Below are 21,938 nucleotides of genomic sequence, written 5' to 3'. Positions count from 1 at the left end.
CCGGCTTAGGAGGGGCCAATGTCGAAAAAAGACAAAATAGTGCTCGCCGGGCGAAAAAAATTACGATGTAAATGATTACATAAGCGAATTTAAAAAGGCAACATTAGTTTTCACGAAGAGAATAAGTCGAAAAATTATTTGTTGCTGTTACTTATGCTCATTTGTCTGATAGTAACATCAGCCCAAGCCCACGAAATTCCTTTTGGCAAGGAGCGTAAGATGCACCTGTCGTTGGCAACAGCCTTAAGCGCCTTACAGGTGGCAGTGCGATTTGTCTGAGTTCCAACCCCTCTATCTTCAAGCATCTATTATATAACACTATGAAAAAGGAAGGAGAATTCTCAAACAATATCTTCAACAAAGTAGCCCCGATCCTATCCAACCCAGGATTAGACCTTATCCGTAGACTTTTCATGGCAATCAAAATTTCATTATAAACAGTCTTCGTCCCGCTGGTATCCGGACATAATCCTGACAGCCGAAATCCCGACAAGCCAGAATCCCGACAGGGTCAAAATCCCGACAAGCCAAAATCCCGACAGGGTCGAAATCCCGATTGTCCAATATCCCGACAGGGTCAAAATACCGACACGGGCGAAATCCCAATAAGGCCTAATGACCCCTTAACATACTTACACAGCTGCAACTAGTATATGCTTTGATGACTAGCAAATCTGAAAAAAATTACAAAAGATTATTCCAAGATTTAATTGATTTCGCTGAAGAAAATAATATTGAACTGAGGCCATCTAGAATCATCAGTGATCTAGAAAAGGCAGCTATAAATGCTCCGCGCACTCAAAATGCTGTCGAGGATTGACACAGAAGATGGGAGACCTTAATTGGACGGGCCATGTTGGCGTTTATAACATCATAGAAGGATTTCAAAAAGAACAGGAGCATGTGGAATACCAAGTTGAATGCATTCTTCGCGAAGAACAACGAAAACGTAGAAAGGTAGATGATGACAGAGAAAGGAGAATTATGACTGTTGTGGACGATCGTGATAATCGACCTGTGATGGAATATCTTCGTGCTATCGCTCACAATGTGTCTCTGTAAATATGTCGTTTGCATGTGTAAGTGATGTTTTCTTTTACTTAATAAAAAGAATTTTATAAATTTTCATTTCAAATTTTAACGGTCATTTCAATTTGTTAAAAATTATTTTAAGTAATGACATAATTTTTATGATTTTTTGATTTAAACTTTTAATTAGTAATATGTAATAGTTAGTTAAAAATTGTATTTTATTAAGCTAAACTGAGTGTTTGTATTTAGATATTAACTTGTCGGGATTTTGGACAGTCGGGATTTCGACCCTGTCGGGATATCGACCGTGTCGGGACTTTGGGTTGTCAGGATTTCGGCCCTGTCGGGGTTTTGGACAGTCGAGATTCCGACTGTCGGGATTCTGGCTAGTCGGGATTTCGGCTCTCGGGATTATGACCCAGACCCCGTCCCGCTACATAATAATTTCTTCATTTATATCCTCATTAAAATCTTTAAGACATAAAATATCTTCGATAATTTGTAATTGTCCCCAATGGACGCCGTCGGAGCCTTTACTTTCTCTCTCAATAATTATTTTCTGTTCATTTTAGCGGGGTAACTCTAAAGAATCCATTATAATAATTCCCATTTCTCAAAATCAGAATTTTTACGTTCTTTCCTCATACGCTTGATAAGTATTTTATAGTTTGCTGGGTTTCTTCCTTTATATTCGATTTTACGCTGAATATAAAGGAATAACGGACATAAAGCGATGGTATTTCATTCCAAAAAATTGGCGATAAAATATGTTCCTGGGAGTATTTGAAGTTAATCTTGACATTTTTTTTTGCACTCTCTTTATTTTTAACTTGCTATTATAAGAAAAACCAGCAACAATCATGAATCCCTTAGAAAACCTTTCTTTCGATTCTTTTAACCATATACTTAATTTTTTTTCTCCCCTTTTATGATAAAAAATGGCTCTTCTTTTTGTTACAATCATTTAAATACACCCATGCTTCATCTATTGTGACAATTGTTTTTCATTTTCTTTCGATAAGTGTTTCTCATATAGAATTCTGAAGCGTGTCCTGCGTTGAGCGATATGCTTTGGAAGAAGACGATGCACATTGCGTTTTTTCGCTTTCTAAGATTAAATCAACGTTTATCATTTTGTTTACAGTGGACAACGAGCATTTTAATGATTTTGCAACTGTCCTTTGACTAGGGGGATTTTTCTTTTAACATTAAACAACGTATCTTTGCAATAGTCGAAGATGTCCGTTTTTTCCTTGGATACTTGTTTGGAATTTTTGTCCCACTTGAGACTCCAATTTGACGTTTTTTTTCTTTCTTGTAGATGATATTACCTATCGACGCTTTAGATATCACAAAACCATGACTCTCACATCGTTTATGGATAACGGAGTATGCATATTTCTCTTCGGAAAGAGCGTCAATGTAGCCTTCGAACCATTGCTTTGTTAAATTCGCCATTTTGAATAAAAGCAAAACTTTCAAGCCACAGACGATAATCTTGACTTCTAAAAACATAGTACAAGTGCAATTACTTCTTTTGCAGCAAACGATTTTTTATTACCGCTTACCAAAATCGTCTAAAAAATGTGCGAACAGCCTCTGTATTATGCATTGAAAACGTGTTTAAGAAGAATGCATCTTTGTCCAATTTTTTGCATTTTTTGTAAATGCGAGTTTTCGTTTGGAAGGATTATTCGACTTATTTGGATCGTCTTCTTTCAAAATTCCACACATTTTTAAGATGTTTGAACTGTCTTTATTATGTTAACGGTAAACGCGCTGTTCTTACTACACGTGCAAGAAAACACACAGAATTTGATAAATACACATTTTCATAACTATAAAAACATTGCTAATTCGTACAGAAGATATAAATTATACATCATTTAAACCATAAAATTTAGATCCTTTTAGTGTACAATAACTGCAAATATTTTTTAATGCGAAACATGCAAATTTTGCAGACCATATACTGTGTTCATACACATTTAATAAAATAACATTTTTTTCAGGTATGTTCTTAAACATCTGATGGAATATTTACATGATGACCTTTTTTTGCGCTGTTGAGCGACGCACTTTTATAATATAGAATATAATGAAATCAATACCTGGAGCACTAAGACAGTAAAATGCCGTCGAATATAAGGTCAGTCTACTGTCAAATTTCTCCGGGCGTTTTACACTTTTTCTGCTTAAACACTTATAAAATATAATTTATTTCATATTCTTTTCGGATTTCCTTTATTATAATACACTGAAAAGCTTTCCCATGTCCTCCACTTCCCTGCGTGCAAAATTTAATTTGCGTGCAATATTCTTCCAGTCTGTCTGCACTCTCCGTACTTCTAGTCTCTCTGCACTCTCGGTACTTCTAGTGTGTCTGCACTCTTGGTACTTCCAGTGTGTTTGCACACTCAGTGCTTCTATTCTGTCCGCGCTCTGGGTACTTCTAGTGTGTCTGCTCTCTGGGTACTTCTAGTGTGTCTGCACTCTTGGTACTTAAAAAGACTAGAATTACTCTTGGTACTTCTAGTGCGTCTGCACTCTCGGTACTTCTAATCTCTCTGCACTCTGGGTACTATTAGTGTGTCTAGTAATTATGTAGTACTTAAGTGCACTCTCGGTACTACTAGTGTGTCTACTCTCGGTACTTCTAGTGTTTCTGCACTCTCGGTACTTCCAGTCTGTCCGCACTTTCGGTACTTCTAGTCTCTCTACACTTTAGGTACTTCTAGTGTGTCTTCACTCTTGGTACTTAAGTAGACTAGTGGGGTTTTACGGAGATTTGGCCTACGGTTACTCGTAGGCCAATTCTCCGTAAAAACCACAAACTTTCATAGAATAAACTTTTATGGGTTCCTACGGGTCATTTTTCAATAATGTACTCACGTATTTGAATTAGTGTTGTCTTAAGGGTTATCTAGATCATGGTGGACGTGGTGCTATACTAATTAACCGTATGGTAGAGGCATAGTGCCCACGTCCCCCTATCCTTATCCTTAGCAGGGAAATCTTCACATCACTTTTTTCTGCAAAATCAAACAACACTTTCATCAAGCAACACTATTTTCTGCAGATGGTGGTGCTATAAGTTTGGTTTAGGTTTGGTTTATTTAAGTACGGCAAAGCACACTAGGGCTATCTGCCAAAGGAGAGGGATGCCTTCGTGGAGGACTTTCTAAAGGAAACTGGCTCGTATATACGTTACACATGGGGAAAAGCATGAAAACGCCCATGCAGCCAGCCCGTTCGCGGGATCCGAACCTCGGACCGAACTACCAGTGTTCAGCGACTTTAGCTATAAGTTTGTCCTCTTCTCCAATATTTAGAATATCATAGCGGTTCAACTTGCTGTAATGAACAATTTGTTTTTCCTTCGCTAATTTTGCTTATTACACTTCATTTATTGTTAAGTTTAGGATTGTGTATCCATAGATCGCCAATAGATGGCGGTAGTGTTTGTTTGTAAAAAGAAACTGTGATGTCAATTATGTATATGTATCAGTTCGTCTTTGGTGTTCGTGAATAAATGTTGTGTGGAAGAACGCTCCTCTGTTCATTACTTTAACTGCGATCCAGTCTGTTTATTAGAGATTTACACATATTTTGTTTATGGTGCCTGCAAACCGGGATTATTAAGAACCAGAAAATCGACAGACTGAATATTTCGAAAATGGAGGGCGTTCTTGAAAATTTGAAAAAGAAACGATCGGTTGTTAGACAATTAACTACGAAACTGATAACCAAAGTCGAATCGCATTTAGCAAATAATATTCCGCTAAATGAGAAAATTGAGATAATCGAGGATTTATATGAACAGTTAATTGAGAAAATCAACGAACTGAAAAGTTTAGATTCAGAAATAGAAACGAAAGTAACTTCGGAGGAAATTGAAAATGAAGTTACCTTAAGTCAAGAATACCAGGATAAAACTGTTATATGGAGAGGAAGAATGCAACGATTTTTGAAGAAGAATTCGGAATCTTCTAGAACAGTTCATCAGAACGAAACGGCTAATGTTGCACTTCCAGTTGAAGCGAAAACAGTGAAGTTGCCACGTCTGCAAATCGGAACTTATTACGGAGATTCGTGTAAATGGTTAGACGTTTGGAACCATTTCGAAAATACAATTCATAATCATAGTGGATTGAGAAAAACTGAAAAATTTGCGTACCTAAAATCCTTACTTGGAGGTAATGCTTTAGCTGCCATTTCCGGTTTCGCTTTAAGTAACCAGAATTATGATTCCGCAATAGAAATATTGAAAGAACGTTTTGGAAGACAAGATGTTATCACCTCGCATATGAATAAATTATTATCCCTTAAACCAGTGGGAAACATTTCAAATGTTAAAGCACTGCGTAAGCTGTACGATGAATGCGAAGTCAACATTCGAAGTTTAGAATCGTTAAACGTTACTTCTGGAAGTTATGGAAATATTCTCTGTCCTATCATTTTGCAGAAATTTCCAGAGGAATTAAATTTGGAATTTATTCGAAGTCGAAATATGGAAGCAGGATTTGATATCAAGGAACTTATAGAATTCTTAAAAAAGGAAGTTAACTGTCGAGAAGCTGCAAGTTTAAGGAACTCTGCGAAAACGAATCAGAAACCATACTTTCGTCAAAATGAACAGCGCACGAAAGTTTATCTGAATTATAAACCGAAAGTTCCGACTGCTTCAGCTTTATCAACAATTGGATACAAATGTATATTTTGTGACAAAGAAGATCATACGAAATATAAATGTACTGAGGTGAACGCTGATGAGAAACGCAACATTTTGAAACGTACAGGAAAATGTTTTCTGTGTTTTGGATGTAAACATTTAGCTATCAACTGTAAGAACAAACAGTTTTCCTGCAAAAAGTGCCGCGGTAAACATCATGAAAGTGTGTGTGTAAATCCCACATCAGCTGTCTCCAGTGTAAAAAATAAGGAAACCGAAACATCGGCGTAAATTGTTCAAAATTCTTCTGCCAAAACTGGATCTAATATTATGCTTCAAACGGTGTATGCTGTGGCTGAGGGCAGAAATAAGAATTGTGTTGTGAGATGTCTTCTTGACGGCGGTAGCCAAATCTCTGCAATTCGAGAAGATTTATCAAGAAAATTACAGTTACCAGTGAAAGGAGAAACTGTTTTAAATCTGCATACCTTCGGTGAAAATGACGGGAAACATTGGCGTCGAAAGAAAGTTGAACTTACGCTCCGAAATATTAATGACCCTGAAAAATCCATAAATCTCGAAGTCATTGAAGTACCAGTCATAACAAATGCCGACATACGAGTACCAGATGTAGAAATCAAATCCAAACTCCAAGAATTCGGCGTCACTTTGACAGACTGCGGCGGCGCCGATGGAATGAATCATATTTCCGTTTTAATCGGCGCGGACATTATGTGGAAAATAGCAAGCGAAGAAATAAAAAGGATAAACAGAAATGCCGTAGCTATGAAACCTTGTTTGGGTGGTGTATACAAGGCAAATTTCCTTCATCAGACTTTCAAATCCATGATGCGTGTTTGAACGTAAGTGTAGAAGAGAAACTTCTAAAAAGCGTCAAATCGTTTTGGGATATTGAATCTATAGGAATTAAAAATGTTTCTGACGAAGAACAAAATGAAATCGCGTTGCAGATATTTAACAACTCGATTACACAAAAGGGTGATAGATACGAAGTTAGACTTCCATGGAAAGATCAGAATGTGACTTTAAGAGACAATTTTAAGAATGCTGAAAGACGGTTCTTAAATCTGATCAAACAATTTAAATCAACTTGAACTTTTATGCGCAATATAAAGAAGTGATTGACTATCAGCTTAAGTAAGAAATCATAGAAAAGGTCGATCTTGGTACTCCATCTGGGAGACGAACTTACTACATACCTCACCGTGCTGTCATCCGTGAAGATCATAATTCTACGAAACTTCGCATTGTTTATGATGCTTCTTCAAAGGAAAAAATAATGAATCTCTAAATGATAATTTACTACAAGGACCAAATCTTCTTCCTGAACTTTTCAAAGTTTTAATAAATTTTCGACTTCATCGAATTGCATTTACGTCAGATATTGAGAAAGCGTTTTTACAAATTTCTGTTGCACCTGAAGATCGGGATTCGATGCGATTTTTGTGGATTGATGAGAATTCAAGTTTGAGCAATCCGAGAATTCAAGTTTATCGGATGTGTCGTGTAATGTTTGGAGCAAAATCAAGTCCATTTTTGCTGAGCGCTTGCATTAAGCATCATATAAAGAAATTTGAAGACATCCATCCCAGAACTGTAGAAATGTTAGAAAACTTCATGTATGTTGACGATTTTATTTGTGGATCAGATACGAAGGAAGAAGCTATACAGATATATCATGAAGCCAATGATATAATGAAAAAGGCATCAATGACTTTGACCAAATGGAATTCTAATTCGGATACTGTAAAAAACCAGTATAAATCAAGTGACAACTTCGTTAGCTTTAAATTGCCTGACTGTGATTCCCCCTCAAAGATTCTTGGACTTCAATGGGATACAATTAAGGATATCTTCTGTTTTAATGCTAAAGACGTTATTGATTTCATCCAGTCAAATGACCAACAAAACGTTGTGTTTTAAAAGCTGCTTCAAAAATCTTCGATCCTATTGGGTTTCTTGCTCCATATGTTATTCAAGCAAAAGTTCTGTTTCAGGATTTATGGCTGAAAGGTGTTGATTGGGATGAAATTATCCCACCAGAATTGCAAGACAAGTGGAACAAATGGTATAGGCAACTATGTGATCTACCTAATATCCAGATACCTCGGTGGTATTTTCGTGATGTTGATGAAACACTTGAAACACTAGAACTACATTGTTTTTGTGATTCATCTCAAAGTGCTTACGGAGCAGCAGTGTATGTGAAATTCCGTAGCTTAAAATATTGTGGAACAAGTTTAGTGATAGCCAAGAGCAGAGTGGCTCCCCTGAAAAATTATCTTTACCAAGACTCGAGCTTATGGCAGCAGTGTTAGGTGCAAGTCCGTAACTAAAGTCCGTGTGCATTTTACTCGAGCTAAGATTCATTTATGGACAGATTCTCTTATTGTGCTTCATTGGATAAAGAACTCACCACGGCGATGGAAAACATTCGTACAAAATCGAGTGTCCGAAATTCAAGGCAAAACATCTCCGAGTATGTGGCATCATTGTCCTGGCTCAGATAATCCAGCCGATAAATTTACACGCGGTGTTAAAGTGAGTCATCTTGTAGTAGATCAAGTGTGGTGGCATGGACCTCCATGGCTTCATCAAGATGAAATAAATTGGCCTAAAGTGAACAAGCATTGTAACATAGTAGATAGTGTTGAAGAAAGAGTTGTGACTCAAGTTACTAGCAGTGTTCAACCTTTACAACCTGTGTTAAAAATAGAAAACTTTAGTGACTTAGGTAAACTTTTAAGAGTCACGTCATATGTATTTAGATTCATTAATAATTTAAAGTCACAGAATAGATTAATTGGTTCTGTGACCAAAAATGAAATATGTAATGCTATGTGTTATTGGATTATGTTATCACAAGGTGAGTATTTTTTTGAAGAGTTGAATGATGTTAAATGTAAAAACCCATTGTCTCATAATTCCAAATTGTTTGGGTTAAATCCAGTAATGGATGAAAAGGGTTGTTTAAGAGTTGGAAGTAGATTAGTGAAATCATCATTAGATGTCGATGAAATTCAGCCTATAATATTACCAAATAATTATTTTTCTCGTTTAATTATTTTGAATTGTCATGAAAAGGTACTTCATAGTGGTGTAAATGAAACTTTAGTTCAAGTAAGAGGGAAATTTTGGATTTTAAAAGCTAGACGTTACATGATTGTAGATTTTGTAAAAAATATAATGCTAAACTGGACGCGAGATATCGGCTCCTCTTCCAGCTGACCGAGTGGAGAAAGCTCAACCATTTGAGGTAAGTGGCATAGATTTCGCTGGCCCTTTGTATTTAAAGGATGGTACAAAATTGTATATTTCATTGTTTACCTGTGCAGTGACTCGAGGAGTCCATTTAGAATTGTTATCAAATTTAAGTGCAGAGTGTTTCATTCAAGCCTTACGTAGATTTTTTGCACGTAGGGGTGTTTGTAGAGTTATATATTCTGATAATGCTAAAACCTTTAAGACTGCTGATCGTGAATTAAAATATTTGTATAAATTATGTAAAGATGTAAAGGTTCTAAATTTCCTTGGTAAAAATGGGTTTGAATGGAAATTTATTGTAGAAGGTGCTCTTTGGTGGGGCGGATTCTGGGAACGTTTGGTAAGATCTGTAAAAACTTGTTTAAAACGTATCTTAGGTAAAGCTTCTTTATATTATGAAGAACTGTATACTGTTTTAGTTGAAGTTGAAGCTGTTATTAATTCTAGACCTATAACGTATGTATACAATGAACCAAATGAACCTGATCCTCTTTCACCATCTCATTTTATAACTGGATCTAGATTGACTGTTTTACCTTCACCTGAATCTAAACTAGAATCTACAAGATCTCAGTTGATTAAAAGATGGAAGCATAGGCAATTAATATTAGAGCATTTTTGGAAAAGGTTTTATAAAGAATATTTGTTAGAATTAAGATCAGTCATGTTTTCAAAACCTCCAAAGAATTCTCCCGTGTTTAAATTATTATTTAATTAATGATGTTGTACTTGTACGAGAAGATAATGTGAAACGCTGTAACTGGAAGATAGGTAGGATTAAGGAATTATTTCACGGAAGATATGATAGAATTAGATCTTATGAGATTCAGTTGGATAAGGGTGTTGTTAGAAGACCAATTGAAAGACTTTATAATCTTGAAGTTCAGTAAAATTGATGCATCCGTTGCGGATGCATGGGGGGGGGGAGTGTTAAGTTTAGGATTGTGTATCCATAGATCGCCAATAGATGGCGGTAGTGTTTGTTTGTAAAAAGAAACTGTGATGTCAATTATGTATATGTATCAGTTCGTCTTTGGTGTTCGTGAATAAATGTTGTGTGGAAGAACGCTCCTCTGTTTATTACTTTAACTGCGATCCAGTCTATTTATTAGAGATTTACACATATTTTGTTTATTTATTGAAGAAGGATATTTGTCATTTGTTAAATCAAAGCTGTTATGCTTATTTTTTACAGATTCAGACAAAATGTCGTAAAACGTTTTCTAGGTAACTCATCACTCATTTCCTTTCAGGAAAATTAAAAATGTAAAATATGTTAAAGTAGCCCTAGTGGGCCAAGGCTTGCAGTGCACGAAATCTGCTTTCTTGACCGTGGGTCCCGGGTTGTGTGTGAGCATATGGACAAGTGGTCAGCTTGTCGCAGGACCCCCGGTGCTTAGCCCCAAGCGAACTTGGTACTCATTTTATCGAGCCACTCAAGGAATAAAAGGGTGAGTCAACCTTGCCCAGCCCGGGTATGGAACGCCGGACATGTGGTGCAGCTGCGCTAGCCACTGCGAAATAGAAACTAAAATAGAAACAGGACAGGACTGTGGGAAGCACCAACACATTGCCATTGGCAGAACTGGTGTCGCTCCTTCACACTAACCTTCTTGAGATGAACACCTCCACAGGGCGTACTTACGCCACGCATCACTGTTAATTGAAACGTTAATCATTAGGGCATAGAGAACTTGTGGTACGGGAGATACAGTTGCTGATGACAATGACATTACAAATACAATACCATACATTACAGTCGATGGTGAAATTATAAATATAAATATATGTACACAAATAAACACAAATAAAAAAAAGAATTGAATGGAAAAACATTAAACATTATTATCTTGGCTAAGTTATTGTGATGTTATTGGGACAGTGTAGCAGTACATAGATGGTTCACAGTTCATTGACATTTCATGAATTGGGTCAGAGTTCATACATACAGTAGAGTTCATCAGTTCCAGTTATGCCATTTTTAATGTGCATAACTGTGATCGTATTGTCTAAGTGCTAAATCTGTACTGACATTGATACACTAAGATAAACTATTGCAATGACTATAAAAGCACCCCCATTGGAAAACTGGCGTTCGTACCAGAGAAGAAAAAGCACTTAAAACAGTTATGGAGCACACAGTTTCAAACCGTGACGGTAGAGGGTGTCAATTATGTTTTTGATACTAATGTGGATTTTCCTGTGCTTTATCAAGAAGCGTTTGAAGTCTGTTCCTGGTGCTGTGGGATGGCGGATATGATAGTCTTGTTATTGGGCATTGAAATAAATAGTGGTCTGGATCACCCGGATTGCCACAAACGCATATTTCAGACTCTGAAAGGTTTTCGTTCATAGAAGTTCTTTGGGTACTGTCCATGATCAGAGATATATTGAGAGAGATAATAATTATAAACGGTGCGCTCAGTATCGACGCATGGGACAAGTGAATGCGTCCTTCTGCCTTGCGGTCCTTGATCCCATTGTCTCTGCCACTCTTCTTTGGCCGTCACTTTTAGAGCAAACTTCAGTGTGGAGCGTGGCCATGGAAGTGGATGGTAGTGCCTGACTGTTCGAGAGCTGCCTGCTTTGCTTTGACCTGCCGGCGCAATTGCTTTGACCTTTCGTCCATGTTTCGTCCATTCGTTTGGCTGGAATTGATAATTGTTTGTATTTGAAGGGCTATTGGTGAATTTGTGCAGGGATTTTTAATAGCATAGATTGATGACTGGCTGTCCCTGACGACATGGACTGTATCCGTTGGTAGTTGGTGGAGCTCTTGCATACTGTAGAGGATTGCTGTCAGTTCAGCTTGGTGCACGCTGTTTAGATATGTAAGGTGCCCTTGCCATTCTGTGTGTGAGCTAAGGTTATATTGGATGGTTGCAGCGCTGCCAACCTTTTGTTCGATTTTTGAGCCGTCAGTGAAAGCCGTGTATTCCGTTGTGGGTGGTGATTTGTCGAAAATGCAGTGCAGGTTTTGAAGATTCAAAGCAAAGTACTTTTTAGGCTGATCTTCGTAGTCTGTTGGGTGGAATGTGGTGTCATTAAAGTTAGTTGTTTTCTTGAGTTGCATGACTATTGAGGAGATTGCGTCCATTTGTGCTTGGATTGGGAGCGGGAGCACACATGCCAGTGTCTGTAGGGCGTTGTTAGAGGTAGTTGAGAATGCTCTGGCGATATTTATAAGGAAAGGTCTTTGTATGGCGTTTAGAGCTCGCAACTTTCTGGTGGTTGCTCAATATTGTGGTATTGCTCAAATAGCGGCTACATATATGATGATCTTGTTCACCACGGTTGTAAGTAGTATTTTCATAATTCGGTGGTTCAAGACCCATGAGTAACAACGCATTGTCTTCAGAGCTTGTGCTATTTTCATAGTGGTGAGTTTTTTTTTGTTGTGTAAGTGCTGAAGCCAGTGAGGTGGTGAGCTATTCAATGGTGAGGCCGAGGTAGTTAATCGTTTCCACGCATCGGATCCTGTGGTTGTCTATTTTAAATGTGGGATATCGAGTAATAGTTCGACGTGGTTTGTGGACAATCAGTGCCTGCGAATTTTGGTGTGAGATCTGTAGTTTTATTCTTTTGCATAGAGCGTTGAAAATTTGAAGGGTACTATTGCAGTTTTCCTGGAGTTGTTCTCTGGAGCGGCAGTTGATGATGAAAGCAACATCGTCTGCAAATGCTACGATTTGTGTGTGAGCAGGCCAGTGATGGTCGATAATATGGTTAAAAGTGAAATTTCAAAGGCCCGCGCTCATACACGATCCCTGTGGACATCCTCTTGCTTGTTGCTTTGTGATGAACGATTTGATGCTTTAACTAAAATAGAAACAAACTACTTCTGTTTTAGACTTGTTTCAATTACCTCGAAGCTAGACTCCAACTGGCGCAAATAAGGAGGGATAGGAACTGGAAAGTGTTGGTAAAGGGCCTTTAATGAAATGGAGTTTAGTTATGCATCTAAGGAAAGTGAAAAAGCATACTAAATTAGAATAGCTAGGTTTACCAGAGTTCGGGCTTTTAAAGCATCATCTTGCTTTGAAGTTAAGCAGGAGCCAAACGGATTATCGCGTTACATAACTCGCTCTACGTTGCCCAGCTACAGCACTACGTTACAAAAAACTCGCACTACGATACACCACTCTAACGGCGCGTAACAAACTCGCTATGTTACACCGCTCTAACACTGCAAACAAAGCAAACTCGTACTACGTTACAACATTCTAACACTACGCTACCCCGCTCTAACGCCAGAAAACAAACTCGCACTACGTTACACCGCTCTAACGCGAGGGCAAACTCGCACTACGTTACACTGCTCTAACGCCACCAAACAAACTCGCACTACGTTACACCGCTCTAACGCCACCAAACATAAACTCGCACTACGTTACACCGCTCGAACGCCAGGAAACAAACTCGCACTACGTTACACCGCTCGAACGCCAGGATACATGAACTCGCACTACGTTACACCGCTCTAACGCCAGGATACTCGCACTACGTTACACTACTTTACCGCACTGTAACCTTCCTTACTCAACCTCGCACTACGTTTCAAAAACTCGCAGTCCTATATCCGCAGTATATCGTTACATTATTTCCCACCTAATCTAAAGTGTAGTGATGAATTATTGCCAACCATCTTTTTAGGTTAGGTACCATTGTGGAGTCAGGATTTTTTTGAATGCCCTCGCCAGGACTCGAACCTGGACTTCTCGAATACGCGGCCAGTGTGCTATCGTTACGCCAATAAGCCATGCCGGAAGAAGGAACAAAATATAAGATCGTTATCCTGATCGCTGAGATTTGGTGTCCTCGTCATTTAATAATTAAAGCAGAAAAATCTGAGCTTCTCGTCTCCTGAGTTTATTTCCCGTTGTGTATCACAAGGAGAATGTTTTAAGTCATTCCATACTTATTTTTAATCATCCAGAAGGAACTTTTCTTAGAATCAACATTCTATATTATCAGCTCAGTTTTATACACAAAGTTTTAGACGAATTTTTAACTGAAGATTCGAGAATTTTCTATGATGTTCGAATCCAGGCGAACAGGCTGGCTGCATGGGGCGTTTTCGTGGTTTCTGCCATGTGTAAAGTGTATACGAGCTAGTTCTCCTTCGAAAGTCCGCCACGAAGGAATCCCTCCCTTTAGGCAGATAACGCTTAGTGTGCTTTGCCATTATAAAACTATATACCAAACCTAACTAAAGTGTCAGTTTTACAGTTCCATTATTAAGTATTCATATGCGGTTCAATATAAAATATTAAACATGTATCCTAAAAAGACACACAGAAATATTAGATTTTATATTACGCCCGAAGGAGGTTTTTTTTTTTTTTTTTATTTCATTTACATATATGTTTCGAGGGCATTTGTGCTAATGTCCCTTTGCCCAAATAACAAATGAAATTCTCAGATTACGTACCTATTTCTACAACGTAGAATTTGATACAGTTACATGCCAAACGATGTCACTTATTTCTAAAAGATAAAATATGTTATAGGAAAGAGCGTAAAATATCATTTATACTGTCTGAATTAATGAAGTTCTAAATGCTTAACAATTTAAATCCGAGCTTAATTTTAGATTTATATCTATTTTTAGTTCTTTCAAATATTAATGATTATTTTTTGGTAAAGTACATTATATTTTAAATTTATCACTGTTTTTACCCCCTTGTACGAAGTAAAAAGGAAGTATTGTAATCGCGAAAAGTTTCAGGCATCATATTTTGACGAAAATACCCATCATGAACGCTATCGAATGCAATTTAAGGATGTTTTTGCGTTACATCTGTAAGTAGGGAACCGAATAAGAGACGCTTTTCCTCCAGAAAACTATAAAACTGAATTAAAATTAATTCTGAAGAGAATTTTTCGTGGCGTCTGTACGTACGTATATCGCATAACTCAAAAGCGAATAGCCTCACAACGTTGAAATTTTGTATATAGGACTGCTGTAACATGAAGATGTGCACCTCGTATTTTGGTTGCAATCGGCCGCACCAAACGTATATAAATATATTTCTATATATATCCACTTTGTTACCCGGCTCAGTGATCTCAGTTTCTTTACTCTTATATGTTTGTAAATTGAACATTTTTTGCTTTCAAAATGATTGTATTATGTTGTTTTTATCTTCCGGTTAAGGTTTTTATGCCTTTACTAAATCTGCATGCAATATTTTTAGAGTTATCAACAATTTAAAAGCTGTTTAAGTGCGGCTAAGCCTAACTATTTTTATGATGGCGGCCATGTTTATTTACATTTGAAACGGATAACGGATTTGTTGCCAATAAAGAGAGACTAAGCTTCGCAACAACAAAGATAACGCCTTCTTTTATTTTTGCGAATTAAATCATGCTTAATCCATTCCGGAATTTGTTCGAGGAAATGACGGTTTAAAACTTACTTCGTAATTTTTAATATAGATATTTTGAGGTTTTACGTATTTTTTCCTTGTCGGGAAGTGAGAACTGAATTAATTGAATGTAAAATACTGAATCTTCCGTGAAAAACGTTTCCTTTTTCTTATTTGCTTAATTTCTTTTATCATCGTTTTAGATTTATTACAGTATTTGAATAGAATATGTGGCAACGATTAGATAATTCTTCAAATGATATAAATTGTGTGCATTCTGAGTTATATAATATGAACGAAATGTAACGCTGTTAAGTGAACTTGGTGTCAGAGTGTAGCTATGGTAAACAAAGATGGTGAATTTTAAAGAGCGCATTTATTCTACTGTGCAAGGAAGTAGATTTAATTCAGTCCAATAAGTTTAAATGAAATACAAGAAGGAATGCATATAATTTAATATTCCGTACAAGGAAGTCTTGTGGTGTATACATCAGATTCTTTTACACAATTAAGGAAGTGATTTCAAATTGGCAGCTCGCGGCCCGCATGGAGCTCTTTAAGAAATTTTATTATTTATATATTTCTGGCAAATTAGTACGACATAACTTGTTATTGGAAGAATTTTTAAGATCTTAATGATTCTGAGCTTTATTTTACATTACTTTCATTGACGAAAACGAGTAACGTCCTAAAAAATCTATAAATGGAGAAAATTAATTTATCTTTGATATAGTAAATTTTTTTGTATACATTCAAGAAACATTTACTAAATAAATAAAAAATTAAGGTTCTTATCATTTAATCTCAAATTTTGTACCACTTGCAAAGTTTTCATAGGTTGTTCATTTTTAATGTAAGTTAAAAGTATTATTTGAAGTTAAAATTACATTAAATTTATTTAGTGATTAATCCAGTTTATTAGAAAAATTGGAAATAAATATCAGTCTAAGAATTCATATTTAGCTATCAATAGGTTTCAATAACAAAGTGTATGTAATTTTTGCTGATTTCAACTTTCTTTAGATTTTTGAGAGAAAGTAGATGGAATTAGATTTTTGAGCTTTGTATCATTACTATTACTGTATGCTTTAATAAATATTGAGTAAAAGAAATAAAATTTAGTTAAAATAAAATTTAGTTTTGTTAAAATGTCGGCCTCAATTTGAGTTTGAAACCATTGCAGTAAGCAATTAAGGAAAGTTATGTCGACGTAAAACCAAATACTACTAAATTTGACACAAAAAGCAACCCCTCCCGAAAAAAAAAGTTTGAACGTTTCATATTTTATATTACGCCCAAAGAGGACGTTGCTTTCTTTTATTTACACACACGTTTCGAGAGTATTTGGGATAAATGTATTTAAAAATAGCATAGCTTGTTTAGAATTTCCGATAGACAGTTTCCGGTGCAGTAGCTAAAAATGTCCCCCCCTCTCGTACAGTGTTTTTATTGCTCGGTTTGCAATCGTTGAGTTCGTTGACAAAAAATTCGTTCAAGTTTAATAAATGTGAAATTGATAAAACAAAATTTCTAATTCCAAATTCCCACATATTCGGGTGGATGACAATGTTATTCAAAATTTGATAGATCTAGGTACCGTTGTTTTTTCACACTGTGAGAAATATGCATATATTCATGGATTTTATTTATTATTGAATTTTTTAATATAATAACAAGGCGATAATATTTGGTGGCAACAATTTCTAAAGTGATTCACCGCATTTAATGATTCGACGCAAAATGCTTTGAGAAGAATAGCCCTTCTATGTTAATGCTTATATATAAACATGCAAAAACTTACATATTTTATACAGAAAATATAAGAGAAAGCAATGTTTGTTATACTTAGCATGAATAACAAATGATTTGTATACTTTTTTATACATTAATGTATGCTATATATTGCATAGTTATGTGACTGAAACTTAAATAAATGGCTCAGAAAACGCCACATATATTCCTCTACTATCATTTAATTTGTATTAGATGTCTTTAAAATATTAAATAAAACTCTGATTACTTATCGCAGCAAGATTTAAAAAGAAAAAAATCTTTCTATTAATTTAAGAAGGATCATTTAATTTCTTTTCTAGACAGAAGATGTCGCCACTCTGCTATAAGACGAACAAGACTTGAATTTAACACGTGAGGAAAATTGGATTCGTTGCCCATTGTATTCGAAATTTAAAAAATACCTATGGGATCTTTTTTATTATTATTCTGATTATAAAAATTGAATGAAAAATGAAAAGTATGCCATGTTTGTATAATTTAAAAAACATTAAATAAACTATGAAACTGTTTGTAAACAAAATATTGATGCTGATACACATAACAAAACTAGAAATGTAATGTTATTTAAAAAAATAAAAAATCAGTCATATTCAGGTATCAATAATTCTCACAGGCGTGCTAGCTTTTCAAAAAGTCTGTTTTCTTGTACAGAGCTCCGATTCAATACAAGTAATTTATAAAAAGTCTGTAAATCACTTGCTACGGTTATGAAAGGATATGCCACATTAGTGTAATGATTTTTAAACACAATATCACGACTGATATCATCGTGGGAAAAATCTCTTTCCTAACTTTTCTTTTGTTATTTATATTCTTATATAATTTAATGGCCTAATAAAAAATTTGAAAGTAATTTTTTTCTTATAAACGCCCCTCATATTCATGCTGATTCAGAGTTACATATGTATTTTTTTTTTTTTTTAAGTCTAATAAGTTCTGATTCAATGCAATAATTTATGGAGACTTATAACACTTTCTCTAAACTGCTTGCAAATATCAAGCTCTATATAATTATGTATTATTGTTATAATTTTTAAACGTGTTGTACAAATTAGTTGACTTTTCAAGATGAACAAACCAACTCCCGTTCAAACAAACCAACTCCCGTATTAAATAAATACGAAGGTGTATTTATTCCTTTACTCAAGTAATAAGGCGATGCCAAACTGGCAATTTTAGTTAGGCCAAATATTTTCGTGAATAGAAGGGATCAAGAACCAATGCGAGCACCAAAGAACTGATTCTGATTAAGCATTTTCGCTAATTCAATTTTGAGTGAAAAGCAATTTATACAGTAAAATTGATAAATTACTTGAGTAATTGTGTCCCGATATATATGTATGTATATATATATATACCCACTATGTTACCCGGTTTGGTGGGCACAGTTATTTTTTATTCTTATATTTTAGTAAATTATGCACTTTCTTGAAATTATGCACTTGAAATGTGATTGAATTACGTCGTTCTTATGTTCGGTTATGGTTTTTATGTATGTCGTTAATCTGCATGCAACAGCTGTAGAATTGCCAACCATTTAAAAATTGTTTAAGTGCTACTCAGCCTACTGAAGCCGCTATTTATTTACCTTTGAAATTCTTAGTAGAATAGTATATTAAGTCGGTTTCTGCACTTTCACTGCCTTTTTACCTAGTGGGAAACATTTGGTGCATGGAAAAATCTGCCTTCTTGCCCGCAGGCCGAATTGCTTGTTTTTTCATAGAAAGTCTAATTTTAACTGTAAAAATTTGGTTTTTTTTTTAACAACTATTTGGTATTTTATGTTTTTATATTATTTTACAATTTTTAATGAAGATTTTTTCCGTTTTTATTCATTTTTGCTTTGCCGCGATGCGAGAACTGAATTGATTGAATGAGAAATATATCTCTAATGAAATTCGACAAAATGTGTTTAAATGAAATGCAGCAAAAATTTCTGTAATTTAATGGGCCGTACAAGAATGCCATTAGTGTCCACATCAATTTTTTTTTTTTTTTTTTTTTGATTTGCCCTTGGTATAAGATATTTGCAAGCAAAATAAATCAAGCAAAAGACCTAATAACTAACAAGTGAACTGTTTGGTCCCTAACCTGTACAATCATTAGGATTTTTTGATGCTGGAGTACCTGAAAAATATACGATGCCGCCGCCGGGACTCGAATCCTGACTCTCTCGAATACGTGGGGATTATGCTTCCGCGAAGGCAGGCAGTAAGGACAGAGAAAATACCTTCTTTTAGAGGACGGCAGGGCATTAGGGAAGCCAGTCGTCAAACCCAGGTGGTGACGAATTATCGTCCACCGTTTTTTAGTTCGGGCGCCACTGTAGAGCCATTAGTGTGCAGTGCCCTCGCTGGGACTCGAACCTGGACATTCCGAATGCGCCTCGAGTATGCTTCCAATTACGCCACGGAAGCATTCCGAAAGAAGGGAGAAAGTACCTTATAAACGTCCTTTCTGCATGTCTTCGTGGAAGCCTGTTATGACCATGAGATCAGTTTGTTTGGTTAGGTGGTTTGGGCTGCGCCCACTTCTGATACGTTAATAAACCTAGCATTTGGAAAAATTGACAATAAATGAATTTTTTACTGTTTAAATTATAAGGAATTTCACTACAAAAGTTACGCTTAGCGAAAGATTATAAATAACTCATTTAATAAAAAAATCTGATGTGTACACCACATGATTTCTTTGTACGGAATATTAAATTATACGCATTTTTTCTTGCATTTCATTTAAACGTATTGGATTGAATTAAATCTACTTCGCCGACAGCGCATAAACCACAATAGAATAAATGCATTCTTTAAAATTCACTTTAGTATTTGTTTACCATAGCGACACACTGGCGCTAGATTCACTTAACAGTATTATATTTCGTTCATATCATAACTCACAATGCACAAAATTTATATCATTTAAAGAATAGAATTATCTAATCGTTGCCACATGTTCTATTCAAATACTATAATAAAGCTAGAACGATGTATGAAAGAAATTAAGCAAAAAAAACAAAAAAGAAACAGTTTTTCACAGACGATTGAGTATTTCTCATTCAATTAATTGAGTTCTCACTTTGCGAGAAGGTAAAAATACATAAAAACTCAAAATATCTCTATTAAAAATTACGAAGTAAATCTTAAACACTTATTTCCTCGAAAAAATTCCAGAAAGGATTAAGCATGATTTAATTGGCAATAATAAATGAAGGCGTTTATCTTTGTTGTTGCGAAGCTAAGTTTCTCTAGATTAGTAACAAATTCACTAGTCTGCTGCTTCAAATGTAAACAATAAATGGCCGCCATAAAAAAAAAAATTAGCGGTACTTAAACAACTTTAAAATTGTTGATAATTCTAAAAATATTGCATACAGATTGACTAAAGGCATAAAAACCTCAACCGGAAGATAAAAACAATATAATTCAATCATTTTTAAAGCAAAGAATGTACAATTTACAAACATATAAGAGTAAAGAAACTGAGATCACTGAGCCAGGTAACAGAGTGGATATATATATATAAATATATTTATATACGTTTGGTGCGGCCGATTGCAACCAAAATACGAGGTGCACATCTACATGTTATAGCAGTCCTATATACAAAATTTCAACGTTCTGAGGCTACTCGTTTTTGAGTTAAGCGAGATACGTACGTACAGACGCCACGAAAAATTCTCTTCAGAATTCATTTTAAAGCAGTTTTATAATTTTTTTGGAGAAAAAGAGTATTTTATTCTTTCTTTACGTACAGATATCACGCAAAAACGTCGTTCAATTGCATTCGATAGCGGTCAAAATGGATATTTTCGTGGAAATATGCTACCTGAAACTTTTCGCGATTACAATACTTCCTTTTTACTTCATACAAGGAAGTAAAAAATAGGCTTTCATTGATCAATATACCATTCTTGCATATTTCGCGAGCGCAGAATTCGAAACCATGACAAACGTAGTTCCATTCGATCTATTCCTTGTCCCTTCTGTGATTCGGAATTGCGACTTTCCTTTTCGATTCGAAAGATTCCAAGAGGGGGGGCGAGGAGCTTTAGAAGGACATCTGGCGGCAATCTGTTCCCTGGAGTTATCCAACGTAATTACGGCTCCATTGCTCTTAGATCCTCAGAGGCGTTTCGACTCTGGACCAGTGAGTAAATAAGGGTTGGTGTTGGTGTATTGAGAATACGGCAAAGCACACTAGGGCTATCTGCCTAAGGGGAGGGATGCCTTTCGTGGAGGACTTTCTAAGGGAAACCGGCTCGTATACACGTTACACATGGGGAAAACCACGAAAACGCCCATGCAGCCAGCCCGTTCGCGGGATTCGAACCACGGACCGAACTACCAGTGTTCAGCAATTTTACCGCTCGGCCGCTGAGTAAATAAGGGAAACTTTCGCACTGAAATCTATCTGTTTTCCAAAATTAGTTCAGAAAATTATGGATATCCAATTTTATGAGAGCCCCGAGGTTGTTAATTTTTAAATATATTTTACAACAAGAACTGTCAGATTCATTTCAGTGTGGGAGGAAAAAAAAAATATGCAGATTCGACACGTCATTCAGTCGAGTACGATTGTGCTTTAAATAAACACTCGGAGCACTTTTGAAGTTTCAATTAATGTAAGACGAAGGTGTTGCATTTAGTTTAAAAAGGGAGGTACATAATTTCAGTAGATTTTGCATTTTGGAGTGAATTTATTATTCGAAATGTATATGTTACGGAGAAACACCGAAATCTGGAGAATGTCGACTTTCACCGGTGAATGTCAACATTCACGTAGTCTCT

General features: G+C 35.8%; 1 long non-coding RNA gene across 3 annotated transcripts in view; it reads left to right on the top strand.

Moving 5' to 3' along the window:
* Positions 1-17,748, top strand: part of LOC146993066 (uncharacterized) — a 150,831-nt gene extending 133,083 nt beyond the window's left edge. For all 3 annotated transcript variants that reach the window (XR_015038298.1, XR_015038296.1, XR_015038297.1), the window contains one exon: positions 17,451-17,748. This is a non-coding gene — a long non-coding RNA (uncharacterized LOC146993066). The remainder of the gene's footprint in view (positions 1-17,450) is intronic.
* Positions 17,749-21,938: the final 4,190 nt, after the last annotated feature.

Source organism: Stegodyphus dumicola, chromosome X1 (genome assembly GCF_044657685.1).
Source record: "Stegodyphus dumicola isolate Sdum_Otavi_A_Nest chromosome X1, ASM4465768v1".
NCBI classification, from domain to species: Eukaryota; Metazoa; Arthropoda; class Arachnida; order Araneae; family Eresidae; genus Stegodyphus; species Stegodyphus dumicola.
This window is presented reverse-complemented; position numbering and strand designations above follow the sequence as displayed.